An 11826-nucleotide genomic window follows, 5' to 3' on the forward strand; every position below is an offset into this window, starting at 1 on the left:
TTCAATGCACCATCTGACACTGGTTAGAAGACCATGTTGTATAGTGCGAAGTTTATGATTGAGAATTAATCTGATTTGTTACATATTATTTAGCAAAGTTCGTTTGATTTATTTGACAACTGTTGAAGATCAAATCAAATTTAAACTTCAATTTGAAATATAACAAATCATATATTTTGTTGTAGAGATTTATGGAGCAATTCAAATCCAATTAATTCGGCTATTATTCTGAATTAATTTAATTCAGATATCCAAAGAGAAAATGCCCATAATACATTTCTACATAAGGAGACTCAGTTCTCATGTTTTGACAAGGGTTTTATGCATAAGATTAAGTTCGTTGTGCCTAGGGTTTTTATTCTGCCATTTCTTGTATTCCATGTTAATACTATAATAAGGATTAGTGATGGATTTATTTGTGTGCACCACTATATGTTTCAGTAACTTGGCATATTTGTTGTTTTGTCTTAGTTATTGAGTTATAAATTCAATAATAAATAGAGTTGTTATTGGAGTTGATCACTAAGGGGTAGTAATTGAGAGAAACTGAAAGGGGTTCTCATATTTATAGGGAGCCCTAAATATAAAGTCACTAGGATTAGGAAGAGGAATTGTACATCATGGGGTTGATGTTCCTATAAGACTAATTATACTAATTTGAAGTATTGAATTTCCTTTCTTAAATAAAGTGCCCCCTAGACGTAGGTGTGGTTTCACCGAAATGGATTACCAATCTCTTGTGTTATTTTATTGCTTTCTGCATTGTGTTATTGTTGAGGTTATATTGTTGTCTTACTAGTTTCACAAGTTGGACCAGTTGTCCTTACACCGTGTCCAACATCTGTCCCCTCAGAAACAAAATTTCAGTTTGTCATTCCCTCAAAAGGGGGAGTTTTCTCATGCTAACTTGAAGTTTAAGGTAGTACACTTTTTAGAGGTTGAAAAAATTGGAAAATTTTGATTAACCCTATAAATAAGTGGTTTATTAATTTCCTGGTAATTAAAAATTAGTTTTACTAATGTTTTATTTGAGTTTTGAGCATTTTTGGAAAAAAAAGTGCAGAGAAATGAAGAAGGGGGTGCCAAAATCTAAATGACAAACCCCAATGTGAATTCAATTCCCAAATGACCAAGGATGCGGAAAATACAAAAAATAATCAATTATACCTAATGAACTAATCGATTAGAAGCTTTTGAAATTCAAATTTCATGCGCTCTAATCGATTAGTCTTAAATGGATAATTGATTATAGCGTTGGAAACATCATGCCACTAACTTTCTCAACTACCAATTAATTGCATGGCATAATGGATTAATAAGCCCTTAAAATTGACTAGTTTTAGGTTGTTTAAAGGTATTCCCTTTCCTCTTATCTCATATCATCTTGCTTTCATATCTTGTGTGTTTTTGTGAGTGTTAAAGAAAAAAATCTTTTCTTTCTCTCAGTAATACTTAATGGCCCCCCAAAGATCTTGCACATCTAGAGGCTCCTTCTCTTCTTCTTACTACTCATGATTATTTTCTTCTCAAGATCAAGAGGATCAATTTACCAAAAAATTTGAATTAAGGGAAATCCTTGATTCATATTACTTGGAAGAAATACTTTTCAAATACTGTGCATTCCTCCAACAGTTTTATGGTGCCTAGTTAAAAAGCTTCATGTGCTACATCCCTAATGAAGGGTTTACTACACTAGTGATAATGTTATACCGAAATCTTAACCACCTAGATAGGGTCCTTACTTATGAAGTCAAGAAACAATGGATTTTTTGTCTCTTGAAAATTTCATAGGCATCTACAACCTCCCATGAATGGTCTCCAACTATGATGAAGAAGGTAATGATTTTGACTTTTTGTCTACTTCTATCTCATTCTTGTCATATCCAAAATTTGGTGTGCTAGAATATTCCTCTGGTTCACTATATGGTTAACCATGTTCTTTTCCCAAGGAAAATCAACTCTAGTCATTTAACTAGAGCCGACGTAGTTGCGATATGGTGTTTGGAAAATAGAGTTGAAAAAATTTGGAGAGTGCAATGATCCACTATATGATGGGGAGAAAAATAAAAATATAAGTTTACCATATAATGGACTAATTATAAATATCCTAGAGCATGTTGGCTTCGACTTAGACGAGGAAGGGTCAGATAATAAATACACATGAATAGGAAAAATAACTTAAGTTTGATGAGGGTAAAACTTAACAACGGAGTACCAGTTCATCTACCTCTAAATGCAAGAAAAAAAGCTCATACATATCAAGCTCAAGTATAGAATGCAACTTTAGAGGATTTCGATTTTGAAATCCCATAGAATTCTTCCACCGATGCTCTCCTTAACACTATTCTCCAAAATCAAGAAGTCATTCTCCATAATCAACAAGATCAAATGAGAATGTAAAGAAGGATAAATTCAAGAATTCACCATCTTTCCCGCAAGTTCTCAGAAATTTGAATTGGAACTCCAAGAATGTCCAATGATGATGATAAGGAGACAAATTTATTTTTTTGTTAACTTTTTGTTTGCTTTAGTTGCTATTATATTTTCATTTGTTATTTCCTCTCTATGTTGTTTCCTTCCCTTGTATTGATTGTTAAATTAATAAGGTAATTGTTTATTTTTCAATCATGTTTGATATATGTAAATTATGCGCTTGCATGTTTGTCATTCTTTTTTAGCATCTTTTTCTTTCCTTTTTTATAATGCCAAAGAAGGAGAAGTATACTCTCAGGGGGAGTAGAGTATAGTCTCTACTCATATTAGGGGGAGTTTAACCACGAAAAACTTTACCTGTTTGTTTTCACTTTTACCACTTCCATGAGATATGTGTTGTCATCGTTATAAAGGGGGGAAATAGGGATATATGTGCTTACAGGTATTGTCAAGGTAATCCAAAATGGTGAAGTTTGTTGATAGAAAATTTGTACTCAACTGTAGTTTTGATGATGACAACACCTAATATCAAATGATATCCAGTAAAGTCCTTATCTATTGCTGATAACTCAAGCGGTTGAAGATACTCCTACTTTTTTTTATCAAACTATTCCTAGAAAGATATTCTTGAAGATCAAGTCACCTCATTGAAGTCAATAAAGTGTTTAAACGACATTCAAGTGAAGAATTTCGTTTCAAGCTCAGCTTGGTGTAAAATCTTTGTTGGTTCAAGATTAGCCTGTGTAAAATCTCATCTCAGTTCGAGTTCAATACATTGTAGCGGTAAATTTATGATCATCAAGCTATGGATAAGTAAGACATCAAATAACAAGAGTCGTCACCGCGCTTTTATTGTTTCCAAGGGAAAAGGGAAAAGTACAAGCAAAACCCAAAAAATAAGAAGTTTCCAAATCAAAACTAATAAAATGCCAGAGATTACAAGTAAGGGGGTTGGTTACACAGAGGGGAGGTGTTAGCACCCAAAGTGTCATAGGTACTCCTAGGGAGCCCTTTCTTGTGTGCATATGTATTTTGTACAAAGTGATGTTTACAAACAAATAGAATGGGGGGATGAGAAAAGAATTCATTAATTATATTTTTGTGTTTGACAAGACCTCCAGACTTGTGCCTACATACAAACATAAGAATGAGGGATCAAAACCTCGTAATTCGTGATACAAATTTCAAAGTGGGTGCATTGCTTTTAGCAAAAGTTAGGTTTAAAAGGAACAAAGGCCTAAAAATGGTTTGAATGAGTTAAATATTTTTGGCTTTTGAAAATTTTAAGTCAAGTATAGTTAAGTATACTTACAAGTTTGATTAAGAAAATAAGTTTGAAAATACAATGGCATAAGGCCAAAGTTTCTAATTTGCAAAGAGTCTAAGTTAAAAAAGACAAGCACAAGCAAATAAGTTTTAAAAAGGAGGGAGAGATTTTGAAATTAAAGAGATGGTGAGAAGATGAAGAGACTAATCCTAAGCATAAATTTAAAAGTTAAAAGTTGAAAAGATCTGACTAATGGGCTGCAATCCAATCGGCAAGAATTCCATATAGAAACCCAAATTCTCTTGGACATTAGAATCAAGCAACAAACAATTCATAACATATTAACTTGAAGAGAAAGGCATCAAATAAAGATAGCCACATTCAAGCTTTAGCCACTCCATAATCTTCTTCAAATTGGCCTATGTAGCAGATGAATTCCACAAGTCACATGTTTAAAATAACAACTTCACAATGATCATGTTGTAGATGAACTCAGATGGATCTTCAATGATATAATATATGAAGTTTCAAATTGCAAGCACTTGGTTATATGAAAGTTGGCATTGGCCAAGTCCTTTGGCATAGGCATGTTGCCTAAATTCTAAGTCCAATTTGTAGGAGAATAGCCATCCATGGCGCAGCGGAATTTAAAAATTTCTCCATTTAGTGATCCTTACGAATGGGCATGATCAGTGATAGAATCGTTACCTCTTGTGGCGATTCAAACCTTTGGTGCAGATCTCTGATAATGATCAAAACCTTTGATACAGATCCACGGGGCGATCACGAACGTTGAACGATGACAACGTCTCTACTCAGTCCACACGAACGGATTCCTTTAATCGCAGTGCTAGCTGTTTGTGAATGAAGGCTTTGAGTGAGAGAAAGAGAGATACGAAATTCCAACTCTTCAGTTGTGTTGTATTCCCATACAAAGCTTCTGCACAAGAGCTCTATTTATAGAACCACTTGTGTGGGCTTCAAGCCAAAAAGCCCACTTAAGTGCATTTTGGCCTATATCTCATAATATGCCAAAATCACTTAAGTATTTGGTACCTTACCATATTTCGTATTCTGCTTAAGTACACCGTACCTTACGATGTTCCTTAATTATTCTATCTCTCATCAATCCGTCCTTTGTGTGTGACCCTATAGGTTTTCGCGACGTTGGCAATTATATTAAATCACGCATTTAACATAATAAACAGTGAGCGGTATCTAGCAACACATCACTGCTACCCAAGTCACGAAAATGTCATGTGATCTGACAAAACCTCCTGTGATAATAATTATGTGTATAATTACCCCTTTGCCCTTATGTCTATATTGAACACAAGGTATAGACCGTGTCACCCTTGTCCAGTTCAATATTGGGCCCATAGACATTTATCCTGTTACGCAGGATTGGCAAATTCCATCTAGAACACTCATGTCCCTCAGCATGCTTCGTGGAGCACCCATTAACTGTCTTTATGGTTATCCAGTTACGGACAACGTTGGATCAGCAATAAGGCACTCGACTCTACATCTAGGATCCATAGTGGTTTCAGGTCGAAGAGTGGTATACACTATTATAACCATGAGAATAACTTATGACACTTTGCATAACTTTCTATATAGTATTCTCATAGCGGGTCAATCCGGTATAAATATTACTCCTAATATTCATACCTATGTTTAAGACTTGATAACTCTTTATCCATGATCCATGAGATGTGATCATCAGTCTACAAGCATAATAGTCTTAATGCTTTAATGTTATCCCACTTCACATTAAAGCTCGACTACGGATACTTTAAGAACAGTGCCCTTATGTTTAATGTGTTCTCATGATTAAGTCACACTTAATACATTAAACGGACTATCTATTCTAGGGAATTTATTAATCAACCATAATAAAGAAAATGCCTTTTATTATTAATAAATAATTCGATACAAGTACCAAAAGTATTGGCCTCTAGGGCTTACACCAACACAATTGTCCAAGATCAAACCAACAGTCCACACAATAGTTTTTTAGGGCTTTTGTTCTTATTATGTACATTAATGGTTAAAGACCACACAAGCAAACAAAATATGCACAAACAAGATATATCACACAATATGGTCCAAGTGGACAAAGTGAAAATGACATTAATGTAAACAATTAGAATGGTATGAATAATGGCAAATGAATAGAGCTTAAAAATTAAAGGGCATTAAAAGTAAATGGCTTGAAATTAAATGTTAGCATGTTAATGAATTATAAGTTAGTATTGCTTTTGCTTTTATTTTTATTTTTTAAGTCATTCTTTGGAGAACACTCAACCCACTTATTACAAGCATGGATCCTTGAACCAAGACATCTTCCAAAGGAAAGAAAAAAGGCCAAGTTTCCACACAATACCATGAAAGAGGGAAGACTTACAATCTCACTAACTAGAATGCTATGCCTTTTTGTGTCAAAAATTTAACGCTATGTTAAGGAATCGTAATTGGACTTATCTAGAAGTCACAACTATTTGAGGTCGGGCAATAGAATTTTGGTGTTAATGCATGTTAGAGACATAGTATAATGGACTATGCTCATGAAACATACCACACATAAAAAGAATATGCAAAAGAGGAGGTCTAATCTCATCCATACTTATGTTAATTTTTCAATCAACTAGCCTTAGGACCTTGAGATATCATAGGCTAAATGAAATGGATGCATAAAGAAGGGGAATTAGATGAAGAGGGAGGGGAATGGATCAAAACTCAAATTCGAAAAAGGAGGACTTTTACCAAATTAAGATCATTCATTCATTTTGGGAGATGGAATGTACATTCCATCAATCCCCTAAATCCAATGATCTTAACCTAGCAAAGTCAAATCAACCTTGACCAAGGCCCAACAACACAAGTCAAACTTATACAAATAATTAAAATGGCTCAACACAATTATTTGGCATTTATTCAATTTAAAAATACTAAAAATAATGCATTAAATTAAATATGGTATGTCAAATTCCTAAAATCTCATCAAAACACCAAAGAAATGGCCATGAGATTTATCATAGGTCAAACAAGGTCAAAGGACCTTGGAGAAAAAATTTCAGAATTTTTGGAAACTTAAAAGTATTTTTAAACAATTAAAAATATTCACAAAATCAATTAAATCATGAAAAATATTAATAATGATCCAAAATATAATTTTAATCCAAAATATGAAAGAGGATTTTATTTTAAAAAATTTGGTGAAACTCTCATATTTTTTGGATCAATATTAAAATTAATATGAATTAATGAAAATAAAACAAATTAAATAGAATTCAAATAATCAGAAAAAACGTGGACCACTTGATCTGCCTCATTAATTGAGGTGGCAGATTAAGTGGATGAAAATGCGCGCTCCATGGTACACTTGATTCAGCGTGCGACACCAATGGTAATCAAAACCAACGTGTGAGATTAAAACATTTCAAATGAGATCAATGGCTCAGAACCTGTCCAGCACACCACCGGCGCTGGAACTCCGGTTACCTTCTCAGGCGAGGCTCACCGGACTGGTTCAGTCATCACCATCAAAAAAATGAAAAAGGAGGACATGATCTGAAAGAAAAAATGGCGTAGAGCAAGAATCTGACCTCAATTTCAACTAACTCCAAATATATAGAAAGATATGAGGAGTTGAATTTTGAGGTGTGTCAACTGAGTTGCTTCGATTTAACCTCAAAGCAACTCAATCTTCTTGCCTACATTGGTAAGACTTCATACAACCAAAGATCCAAGAGAATTGATGAGAATTGAGTGAGAATCAAAGAGAAGAAGATTTCTGAAAATTACCTTCAATGTTGTGCAGAACTGGAACTTGCTTGCTTCAAACTTGACTTGATCACACCCGAGGAGCTTGGAGAAGTGGTTTGGCAATGGAACAACGCTTTGGATCCTGGAGTTTTTGAATCTCCAAACAGTGAGATTCAAACTCAATTTTCAAGTTGAAAGTTCTCAGGTTTTCCTTTGAATTGTGAAGGTTTCAATTGGGGGGCAAAGCTGGCGCGTAAGGTGTGTTTGAAATGAGCTCAGAGGCCTTGTATTTATAGCATTTAGGGTTGATAATTGCGCACTTGAAATCTTGCTAAATTTGGCAATGTGATGCACAAGCTTGCATGGGTGTGTATAGGCCCATGAAGCAATCCATTTTGATCCAATTGCAACTGTACTGAAGTTCAAATGATGCTTGAATGGCAAGGCAATGTGAAATGGAGTTTTGTACATTTGATTTTTCCACTTGATGCAAACCTGTTAAGACCATGCACAACCCTAGAAAACCTCATCCAAAATGCATGAAATATGACTCTTTGGAAATCTTAGATCAAGGGGAACAACTTTGATGTTGGACACGTTTCCATTTGGGACTTGGATCATGGTGAAGTTTGAGGTGGAAGTTTGGAAATTTCAACATGTTGAAAAGCTTTCTAAGTGTTAAGTCATATATCTCAATATTCCACCTAGCTTAACCTTTTATGTGAGCTCCAAATGAGAAAAGTGTCTTTATTAGAGTTGTATGTCTTTCAAATACCTTCAAAATGATCACAAATTTTATGTCATTTGGATTTATAATGATAGAGTTATGCATTTTTGAAGTTGAGGAAAATCACTTGTTCAATGGTATAGGGCAAAAATGACCTATAACGTATCCTCATATCACATGCTCATAAAAGTTGAATTATCTCTCACTCCAAACATAAAAGTTGAAGTATAAATCTTGAATTTGATTGTGCAACTTGGAAATCTTTCATCTTATAAAAATTGAGCAAGTTATGTTCTTGGGAAGTTGACTTTCAAATTAGGGTTTAGACAAAATGACCTATAATGTTTCAACATGTAAAATGACTTTCCAAGCATAATTAGCTATAGACTTCAACATGAAAGTTGTTTGGAATGTCATTTAGAGTAACGTTTCTCTTGGAATCATTTTCATATGGTGAAAATTGTAGGAGATAGGGTCTAGGGAGACCTAATTTTGATAAGATGAATTCATCTGGCCAATCACCATCAACCAACTTGATAACTTCCAATTATCTTGACTTTATAGGCTCATGGTAGATAATATATTCATAAGATGATGAATTTTGAAATTTCCCTTGAGAAAATTGATCAATTGGTGAGATAGCTTGTTGGAGAAGTTACTTAAGATACCGAGTCAAACTAGGGTTTCCAAGGCAAATCACCTCCAAATTCTTGATGAATGCTTGATCAATATAACATGTAGAGGTCGTTGGGACTCATATATGATGCTTTGAGACATTGTGAATCAATCCTTGGTTGTGCTCTTAGCTATGAGGGTCTTAAACCCTAGATATGAACTTGATAGATCAATGATTATCATGCCCTACCTACAAAAGAATTAGGAAAATGCAAAGACATATTTTCTTGTATTTTGGTTAGTAAAATGATGATATACAAGTATGATACAATCACATAGTGCTTGATGATATCTCCCAAAGCAAACCCAATGAAAGAGGGGTAAGGAGGATGCCAAGGTATGATCCCAATGCCAATGCATATGATGAAATTGCATGAGGGATCTTAAGGTCAAAATTGGGGTCTTAAACACATGTAAACCACTAGTTTTGTTTGGAGGATAGCCAATATAAAACTCCATCTCAGTTCCGAGGATAGTCTATGTAAAAATCCATTTTAGTTTGAGATCATCCCATGAAAAATCTTTGTTTGGTTCGTAGGAGAAACTCTCTTCGTTGCTTTGTACAAAGTTAGCCTCTAAACTTCATATCATTGTATAAGGAGGTTCATGGGAATATTTTATTGAAAATGTTCCATTCTTGATCCATAATTGGTGTGTATCGATTGTGAATGGTCTTGAACTAGCGGTGATGATCTCCGATACGACGACACAAGGTGGATCTGCAAGGTTAATGATAACTCACATTTTATGAGTTGTTACAAGACTTAATACTTAAATTTATCTTTTTTTTAATTATTTAGTATCATTAATTAATTTCATTTTTTTGATTTATAGTAGTTTATAAAGAGCATCATAGGTGCTCTCTTTTGTTAGATTTTATGTACTTTCTGTTTGTGTAGAGTTAACTTCTGATGAGGCCTAGTACGATAGTCTGGAACAACATTTTAACATAACTCAAATTGGAGAGCTGGATACAGCAGAAATTATAGAGAAACATCATTAATATTCCTAGGGCACATGTGGTAATAATCTGCAGAATGAAGGATATTTGAATTGATTATGCAAAGGGATAAGACCATGGCGCTAGAGGACAAACCTATGCACCATAGTACACCTACTACAACTCCATGCTCTTTTGTCTGTTGCAAAGAACAATGCCACCAGAATTCCTGCACTACCAGCCTGCCACGCTACACCAAGTCCCTCATATGATGATTGTACCTGATTTTGAAACGGTGCGTGAAGGTAGTGGAAACACAAGAAAATGGGCGTTTGGATTCGGTTTCAAGAATGAAAACTTGTAACAAAAGTAATGAACACAGTTATTGTTATCCTGGTTCGCTGTTAACTAAGCCATCTCCACCACCCGCCAAACTGATTTTGCCTTATCACAAGGACTTAATCCATTATAACCAAACTTGATTACAACCACAAACACTAATCGTCAATGTCTTCATGAGTAATTATGACTAAACCCTAGTCACTCAATGCTTCTAAGAAAGAATAATACACAAATGATTTACAAAGTATTTCACACAAAATATTTTCTATGAAGAGTATGAACAACAATTCCTTGTATGTATGTTTATTTTCTCTCAAATATATCATTGTAGGAAATGTTCACGTAAATGATATTCTTTTAGTGTTTGGCACATGATTACTGTTACATTCTTCCATGACCTCTTAATATAGGTGAAGCTAGCAGAAATATACTTGAATGCATCGCACGCTCGAACATACAACAAAGTCGCCATCAAACTTTATTTATTCTCGAAGGAAAGGGAAAACATTGATAAAACCCGGGGGAAGAGATAACTGGGTAGGGAAGTCGGTTATGCAAGAGGAAGGTATTAGCACCCCTAACATCCATGGTACTCCATGGGAACCATTTTGATTGTTCTTGCTCGAATGAGTGTTATATCTAAAGATTACTCATGAGAGGATAAAGGGAAAGGAATAGATAGAATGCTAGGTGAGGATTAGGGCCTTCATGCTTACATATCCTCATAGTGCAATAAGGAACTCAGAGCTCCGTAGTTCAAAGAACTAGTGATGGGGGATGAAAAGAAGTTGTGATAAAAGTATGGTCTGAACTAAAGGGTAATGCGGTTTGAACTCCAACAAGGGATAAAATCTAAACCCAAGAGTAAAACTAGTAGGAACCAACAAGTGAGGGGCCTAAGTCATGGTATCACTATATTGGAGTACCTAAAAACAAAGGAATTAGGTTTTTGGTTTCATAATACAAACAACTTTTGGTTCACGAGGTGACCCAAGATGGAGCTCAAAGAAATAATGTATTTGGCTTAAAGATATATGTATATCACATGAAGTGAATAAAGATAGAATATGAATGTATCATGGATATGGATGGTGAAATAAATAAATATGCTCGTGGAGGATTCGAACCCTCGTGCCTACGTATTCTCATCGTGCAATGAGAAAGTCAGAGCATTCGTAGTTCAGCCTACTACGATTGAAACAAAGGAAGATATTTGATTGTCAGGATACTGATCGGTCACCATTTTTACTATATTTTCATCACTTATTCGACAAGACGTAAAGTATTATGGAATGCTTTGTTCGTATTATGTTACCTTTCAAGGCAGTTTTTAATTATTTTAGTTAATTGAATGTTTTATCATTTTTTATTTCGTGTTTGTTGGATTTTATGCTTTGGTTGTCTGTTTTTATTCTCTCCAGGTCCAAGTAGAAGACCCAACTGACTCAGTGCAAGAAATTCGAGAATTCCAGCGTTTGAGGAAAGAAATTATGATGTTTCAGGAAGCCTGACACGACCACCTGTGTCACTTGACACAGATCGTGTCAAGATGAGAACCTAACCAAGCTGCAAGGGAAGGAAGACAGGGGCCTGACACGGACACCCGTGTCATCCCAACTGAGATGAAGCAGAAGATGAAGGCCAAGGCAGTGGCGTGACACAGCCACCCGTGTC

Source organism: Lathyrus oleraceus, chromosome 3 (assembly GCF_024323335.1).
Source record: "Lathyrus oleraceus cultivar Zhongwan6 chromosome 3, CAAS_Psat_ZW6_1.0, whole genome shotgun sequence".
Classification (NCBI taxonomy): domain Eukaryota; kingdom Viridiplantae; phylum Streptophyta; class Magnoliopsida; order Fabales; family Fabaceae; genus Lathyrus; species Lathyrus oleraceus.